This window comes from Emydura macquarii, unplaced genomic scaffold, assembly GCF_026122565.2.
Source record: "Emydura macquarii macquarii isolate MOO-44397 ecotype Brisbane River unplaced genomic scaffold, CSIRO-AGI_Emac_v2 contig_1363, whole genome shotgun sequence".
In the NCBI taxonomy this organism is placed as follows: domain Eukaryota; kingdom Metazoa; phylum Chordata; order Testudines; family Chelidae; genus Emydura; species Emydura macquarii.
The window spans coordinates 6,785,105-6,792,410 of NW_027131500.1; the positions used below are offsets into that span (position 1 = coordinate 6,785,105).

At 42.9% G+C, this 7,306-nt stretch overlaps 1 long non-coding RNA gene across 3 annotated transcripts; it reads left to right on the forward strand.

Annotated features, from left to right (window-relative positions):
• The first annotated feature begins 203 nt into the window (after nt 1-203).
• Nucleotides 204-1,807, forward strand: LOC137155582 (uncharacterized). Of its 3 annotated transcripts, none has more exons than XR_010920550.1 (3): nt 204-499; nt 756-967; nt 1,318-1,807. It is a non-coding gene; the product is annotated as an uncharacterized lncRNA (long non-coding RNA). The 3 variants fall into 3 exon arrangements; XR_010920549.1 differs by having other exon boundaries at nt 756-951; XR_010920551.1 differs by having other exon boundaries at nt 204-358; nt 756-951.
• Nucleotides 1,808-7,306: the final 5,499 nt, after the last annotated feature.

The following is a 7,306-nucleotide window of genomic DNA, read 5'->3' on the forward strand; positions in this document are numbered from 1 at the left end:
GGGGGAGGCAGAAGCAGAGCGGTGCGTGAAGGGCAGGGAAATAGAGGCGGGGGAAAGACGGGGCGTTTGTGGAGTGAGGGAGGAGCAGCCGTGACTGCGCATGCCCAGCTTTCCCGTTGGCGTGAGCCCTTCACGCCCTGGCTATAAATAAGCCCTGCGCGGTGCATTGTGGGAATAGCTGCAGGCTCCGCCCTGCTCTACGGACCTGTGCTGATGAGGCGCTAAGGAGATCGCAGCCTGCGGCAGCGCGAGCGCGCAGGCGGGCGGTGGAACGGGCGAGGGCAGCTGCTGCCGCCGTTGCTGTGTCAGGGCGGCGCGTGTCGCGCTGGCGTTGGGCCTTTTACAGGCAGCTCCGTCGGTACTGGAGGGCGGCATCGAAGAAACCGTGCCGGGGCTTGTGGTGGGACAGGGACAGGGACAGTGGTGCCCTGAGGCGGCGGGGGCTGCCGGTGCTTTACGTGGACGAGGCGATGGGGCAGGGCGAGCTACCGGCACGGAAGTGAGGGCTAACGCGGTGTTTGGGTTTGGTTGGGATCACCCGGGGTGGAGTGTAGAGGAAGGTGCCAAGAACAGAGCCCTGTAGACCTCCACCCGCCGACAGTGGCGTGTGGCTGAGGAGGCTCTTCTACCCAGTTTGCCCAAGAAGGGATTAGAGAGGGTAGGTGCTGAATTAAGAGAGGGCAGAGTCATGAGAACGGAGGGCAAGGTTTTTAGGAGGAGGCGGGTCAAAGTAACAACCATTTTCTCGTCCACAGTGCTTCATTGTCATAGAATCATAGAAGATCAGGGTTGGAAGGGCCCTCGGGAGGTCATCTCGTCCAGCCCCCTGCTCAAAGCAGGACTAACCTCAGCTAAACAAGACCAGACCCATTCTGTGATGGCTGTGTGAACAGCTTCGCTGATTTCAGTGGAGTCAGCTGTAAGTGAACATTGGCCCAATAAGCATGCAAGGTATTGTGAATCAGAGGTGAGGATTCATGGTAATCATTCACCTTCCCTTTAAACACTGCAGAGTTGGTTTACAGTAAAAATAAAAAGAAATTTATTAACAAGAGGACAGAGGGTAAGGGATGCCAAGTAAAAGGAGCAAAGTTAGAAAGGGTTACAAGCAAATAATAGTGAAAAACATCTAAAATGTAATCTAGCAAGGTACAGGCTTTGTTGAAGATAGTTTTTCACACCAGTCCTTCTTCCTAGCCCTGGCTAACTTTTGCTCAGTCAGGACTTTCCACAAAAGTACAGGGTACCGGTCCCACTTGTCTTCCAAGTTGAAAGATCTTTGCCTAAGCAGGTTTTTTATTCTTAACCTGTATTCAGTTTCTAGAGACATCACACTCTACCACATGGGTTGAAGGACTCCTCTTTCTCCGCTTGCAAGAGCTCTGTTCCTTTGTGTGTCTAGTGATGGATGATGAAGAAAGCTTCTGTCTTTGCTTATAGCTTCCAAAGTGCAATGATTTTGTTTCAAGAAGCAGTATGACCTCATGTTGTTCTTACCTTCCTGTGGATTTCCCATCCCTTTGCTGAGTTCTATGTAATTTCATTTGAGACAGGTTGATATCTGCCTGTCTGGGAGGGAATGCTCCTCCCTGTTTGGCCATAGACTTTAAAGCATATAGTGTTAATTCATACATTTTGCAAAGGTGTTAATCACCTGTGTAACATTAGTTTTCGGAAGAGACCTCACTCCATACACTTTTATAATACAATAATATTCTGTGCAATCAGTTGATTCAGTTGCTTATTACTTGAGGTTCAGCTCTCCTGCCTTTATAGACCAATAAACTTTTGCAATGTATTCTTTGAAAAATAAAACCCAGACCAACCTTCTTTCTCCTGGTAGGTATAGATGCCATGCTGTCGTCTCCTTCCCTCCTCCTCCCCCCCTCATTTTGATGGTCCTGTTTTCTGCTTATATGTGAATTGAGGCAAATCCACATTTTTGTTTTGGAGAGATCTATTTAACATCTTTATCTAAGCAAGGCCATCTGGTCTTGAGCATGTTCCAGTAACATCATCTGGGGTAATTAATAACTTTATGTATAATGTGTCTATGTACAGTTCACCATGGTATTGTTGACCGGTGAGTTATTAGCTTTTTAAATGATACCTCACAAGGCATATTGTAAGATTATCACAATAGTGTGTAGGGTGTGAATAATGGATGCTTTAGGTCACGATCCCTCCTCCCACCCAAGTCCACTCTCTGACAAGGGAGGCTAAGCTATGAATGTAAGATGTTGTGAGCTACTGCCTGAACAAGACTATGATGGGGTATACAAACCCCACACTGGGAAACCAGGGGAAAAGGGCTCATTCTGGGCCCAGCCAGCATTGCCTTGACACACCTACAGCAAATGCTCCATCAGGTGGAGCACTTGAGAGAGAGAGAGGAGGGGCTCATTTGGGTGGCAAAGCTGGAAGGAAACAGACCTGCAGCTCACAGCTCCTGCAAAGCTGAAACAGGCCTTGAGTCTGGCACCTCTGTCAGCAAAGAAGAGCCCTCCCTGCCGGAAGGGAGGCCCTCAATCCTGGGACAACCAGGGGAAGGAGTGGCTATGTTCCCTTTCCCCTGCCAGTGAGTCCTGAATATGAAGAATCCTCTCCTCACAACCCTCCTGTATTTGGCTCATTTAGGTGGCAGATCTGGAAGGAAACTGACCTGCAGCCCACAGCTCCAGGAGAGCTGAAGCCGGCCCTGAGTCCAGCACCACTGCCCCCAAAGAAAAGCTGTCCCTGATGGAAGGGAAGCCCCCAACCCTGGGATAACCAGAGGAAGGGGCAGATATCTTCCCTTCCCCCTGCCAGTGAGTCCTGGACATTAAGAATTCCCTCCCCACAATCCCCCCCTGCTGGCCACAGACTACAGTGACCACTAGGCCACGCTCTCCTCGCAACCCTCAAAGGAGGGGGCACCCTTACAAGGACTAATCTATTCTACAAGATACCTAGATTGTTTGTAGTATCTAGGGGTAATATTAGAGGGTCAATCATTCTCTACCCAGAGATTGTACAAGTAAGATGCTAGAGACCCACTTAGTATGATCTGAAGAGGTTCCTGAAATGAAAGGTTTTAGCACACGACACCATTTCTAAACTTGCCTCAGGTGCATCTCTCAGAAGTGTCTCCATTATTTTTAAGACTCCTTAGACTAGAAATTATTTGTCGTCAATCGCCTGCAGAAGGGATCCATGCAGACAATGTTCACAGAGGAAAGAATGATTACTTACCCTGTTATCTGTGTGGTTTTGAGATGATTGTCTGTATGGATTCATACTAGCTGTTCTCCTTCCCTACTATTTCAGAATCTTACAACAGATTTTTTATTTAGTTGAAAGAACTGAGTGGTAGTAGCAGCTGCACCATCTTATATATCTTTTGTGTGGGAGGAATGCGTACAGTGCCAACAGACACTGTTTTCCAGAAAGACTGAATCCATACCAACGATGCATGCTTTACCGACAGTGAGCTTTAAAGTAGGTAATTATCTTGAAGAACCACAATTACTATGATAAGTAATCATTTTATATCAGCCTGTGTTCCCCCCCCCCCAGCTCCTCTAGGACACAATGCTGAATGATTAGCATGAAATCTTACTCTGATTTACCATAACTGTTGTACACATTGGCTTATGTTCTCCCATGGTATGAGTCCACTGAAATCAGCAAAGGTGCTATATTTGTCTCAAAGGAGTTGCACCAGGGATGACTGTGGTCCAGTGTTACTAATGGTTGTTGTGTATTATATTCAGTTATCAAATAAGTCCAATAAACATGAAGATAATAGTAAATATAACAATAGTTAAAGTGTTAGGATACCGCAAAGATGTTCTAGAATTATTAGGATAAATGTAGGTAATTGTACTGAAATGGAGTTCTTAAAAAGATACAGGGATATACTCAAGTTACTTATTCATAACTGTAAATTGATAAAGCTCTTGCTTTATCTTGAGTCAGGAATGTTTCCAGTTTAATAAAAATCAGGACAACTTCTGTGTCTTGGTGCTTGTTCCTTTTGCCTCTTCACTGTTTTCTTTATATGGAAAACAAAAAGGATATTTTTCTATTACTTTTCTTAGGGTTACCAAAGAAGAAAGCTCAGGGATAATTTCAGGAATACAACCTGCCCCTTGGGAGAAGGTTCTGTACTTTTTGTGCTCCATACGCATGCATGATGCATTGTCCTGCTGCTTTCTCTGCCAACTCCTTGTGAGCAGCAGGAGATTGAAATTGATAACAATCCACCTCTGTGAATATTTCGAAGAGCTGAAATGTTGTCAGTTTCAATTCCCTGGAGGCTTAAAAGAATAGAGGTAGCAGAGAAAACAGGTACTGCATGATGTTCACACACCTGATGGTGTTTTTCATCCATCTCAGGAGCTGTGATTTTAAATTTGCATGCAGCCCTAGTTTTGTAGTGTTGGTATAATTCTGTTAGAGGAAACTTTATAACAGATGTTGCCAAGAATTCTCAAAATTTGGCCCTGTCAAACTTCTCAGGGTCCATTTAAAGAAAAATAGAGGGATCATTTACAACTACTCGGTGGCCTCTCCAAGCAAAGAGAGAATGACAAAAAAAAAATGTATGAAAATGTCTCGGAGTTGAGAGTTGATGGGTAGTGTTACCAAAATAATTGGCAATTTTTTTCCAATCCTATATGCAGTAATGAAACCAGACCACCACAGAAATGTCTCAGAGGGTAGAGTTAGGGGGTTTAAAGCCAGAAGAGACCACCAGATCACTTAGTCTGACCTCCAGTATATCACAGGCCACCAACATAACCCAGCACCCACATTCTAAACCCCAAAACCAAAATTGGATCAAATAATAACAGCCCACAGACTAGCCTGTTATGTGCCATAGGCAGAGACTGGGGGGTTCCAAGGTCACAAATGCCCAAGGTTTCTGCAATGGTAGGTAAATAATTAAGTGAGATATACCCCGATAATCCTTGCAAGTGACCCATGTCCACATGCTGCAGAGGAAGGCCAAAAAATCCTCAAGGTCACTGTCCATCTAACCTGGGGGAAAACTCTTTCCTGACCCCACATATAGTGATCAGTTAGACCCTGTGCATGTGAACAAGAATCAGCCAAGCACTGGAGAAAGACAATGCTCAGTGCCATCTCAGAGGCTTGGCACACTGCTTAAATGTCCAGTTTCCAGCCATAGCCATCCCTGATGCTTCAGAGGAAGGAAATTAAAAATACCATCCCAGAATACATTGGGGAGAGGGGGGATCCCTTCCTGACCCCTGCAAGTGACCAAAACCCTGAAGTATGAGCTTTTGGGAACATAAGATATAAATTGAAAGTAACCCCCAGGACTGCTGAGCTCTGCCCCCTACTATCACAAGCAACCCCATCATACAATCACCCCCCATCTTGTATCAGAAATTATTATTCTAAGTGTATGACTTTGCACTTTATATTATCGAATTTCATCCTATTTCTGGTCACTCCAGTCACTCAAGAAAATCCAGATCTTCCTCTGTAGTATTCCAACCCTCCTCTGCAGTGAGAATGCTTTCCAATTTTGTATCATCAGCAAATTTTGTTAGTACACTCCTACTTTTTGCTCCCAGGTCATTTAATAAAAATGTTAAATAAGATTGGTCCCAAGACCAATCCTGGAGGAACTCTAGTAGTAACCTCTCTCCAGTTTGATAATTCAACTTTCAGCACAACCTGTCACCTTCTCCCATTTAGCCACCTTTCTTATCCACATCACAGTTCTTGTACTGATCTCTATCTTCTCTAATTTAACTAATAATTTCCCATGTGGTACCATACCAACCGAAGTCCAAGTATATTAGATGTACTGCACTTCATGTACCAAAAAATCAGATATTTTGTCAAAGAAAGAAATCAGGTTAGTCTGGTTTGGTCTACCTGTGGTAAGCTCATATTTCATTACATCTCCTTTAACATTCCCCTCCATTAATTTAATTATTCTTTCCTTCACAAATTGGTTCTAAAGCCTTGTATACTACTGAGGTTAGACTAACATATATTGCCCATATAACTATATTGCCCATATAACTGTTTTTCTATCTTTTAAGTATAAATATGTTAGATCTTCTCCAGTATTATGGTACTACCCACAAATAGATAGATATGTTAAAAATCCTTGCTACCAGACTAGCAATCTCATGGGCCAATTCTTTCGGTATTCTTGGACAGAATTTATCTGGTCACCCCTACTTTGAGTGCATTAAGCTGTTTAAGTTTTTCTTCTACATCAGATGTTGTAATTTCCATTTCTAGACACTCATTTCCATCAGCTGTACTACCTTCATGAAAATGTTCCATATTATCATCCTTAGTGAAAACTGAGGCAAAATATTAATTTAGTTTTTGGGCATATCGAGATTATCTTTAATCTCCTCATCCACACTGAATAGCAGCCCAACCATTCCTTATTCTCTTTTTATTTATATAACCAAAAAGCCTTTTATTATTTATTTTAATTTCCTTGGCAAAAGCTAATTCATCTTGATTTGTGGAATAAAGTGAGAATTGCTACTTCCATAAAGTAGTTTTCTTTGCTGATCAACCCCTTTTTCCATTCCCTGTGGGATCTCTTTGTTTCCCAATAACATTTTTAAGGGTGGTTATTCATCCAGCTGGGTCTGGAACATTTCCCTAGAAGTTTCTTTCCCTTGGTTGGGTTGCAAATTTCAGACACTTTTTATATAGTTAATTTGAAGAAATTTCAAGCCTCCTCCACGTTGAGTCCTTGAGCTCTTTACACCAGTTTATTTCTTTAACTGATTCCCAAATTCCCAAAGTCTGCCATTTTGAAATAAAAAACCAGAGTTGATGACCTGGTTTTAATTATCCTTCCATTTAATTTAAACCGAATCAGTTTGTGATCACTCAACCTGAGGTTAAATTCCTACAACCAGCTCTTCTATGATGTCATCACTACTTACCAAAACCAATTCTAAAATTGTATCACTTCTTGTTGGTTCATTGACAATTTGATGAAGAAAACTGTCATCTATCACATCCAGAAAATACTGGGCCCCACCAATATTAGTAGCACTAATTCTCCAGTGGATATCTAGGAAGTTAAAGTCTTCCACTATTACACAATTCCCAATAGTATTTAACTCTCTGATAATATTGAAGAGATCTCTATCATATCTGAGTCCATCCCTGGGGTCTATAGCAGACCCCATCACTATCCTAACAAACTTCTTTTACAATCCTTCCCCAAAGTGATTTTGACTCAAACAGATTCTGTTTTATCCATACTATCATTTCATATTTTTTTACAGTTCACCACTTCATTGATCTACAA